Source organism: Taudactylus pleione, unplaced genomic scaffold (genome assembly GCF_031769625.1).
Source record: "Taudactylus pleione unplaced genomic scaffold, aTauple2 ptg000959l, whole genome shotgun sequence".
NCBI classification, from domain to species: Eukaryota; Metazoa; Chordata; class Amphibia; order Anura; family Myobatrachidae; genus Taudactylus; species Taudactylus pleione.
Genome location: NW_028285360.1, coordinates 7156767 through 7157478, shown reverse-complemented (window position 1 = coordinate 7157478; position 712 = coordinate 7156767). Strand labels below are relative to the sequence as shown.

The 712-nt window shown below is 40.6% G+C and overlaps 1 pseudogene; it reads left to right on the top strand.

Annotated features, from left to right (window-relative positions):
* The first annotated feature begins 271 nt into the window (after positions 1–271).
* LOC148473211 (5S ribosomal RNA) lies at positions 272–390 on the top strand (annotated as a pseudogene).
* The last annotated feature ends 322 nt before the right edge of the window (positions 391–712 follow it).

Here is a 712-nt window from a genome sequence, read left to right as displayed (position 1 = left end):
ATCCGTAACATTAAGAATAAATTAGAGGGACATGCTGTTTCCAGGCATTTCATTACTCATCATGGATCCAACCCTGAAGACCTTACATTTAAGGCAATAGAGCAAGTGACATTGGGGGAAAGAAGGAGGGAATCTGGGCAACAAACTTTCGCGACGTGAAATGTTCTGGATATTTCAACTGAACACACTGGCTCCAAACAGGTTTAGTGAGAGCTATGAAATTGCCCCGTTCCTATGATGGATGAGTTGGTAGCTGCAGATATCATCTATTACCTACAACCTTACCATTGCACTCACGCCCAATCTCGTCTGATCTTGGAAGCTAAGCACAATTGGGCTGGGTCAGTACCTGGATGGGAGACCTCCTGGGAATGCCCAATGTTGTAGGTATTGTTATCTGCAGTAGGGTGACAATGGCCACTCAGTCCATGCAATGGAATATTAGCTACATATTTGGAAGCAAGGATCTAGAGTGCACCTATGAAATCATCATGTACATCTTCTGACTTGAAATGGTTTTTGGACTATTAATAAACCCCTTTTCCCCCCACTCTTGAATCATGGATCGCTCTTAAATATGGACCTCCCCCCTTTTAAATAAGGATCACCTGTTTTTAACTATGAACCTTTTTTATTATTCTTAATTCTTTATCATAATTTTTTCAACCATGATTCCTAAATATGGATCGTTCCTAATATCTACACATGAACA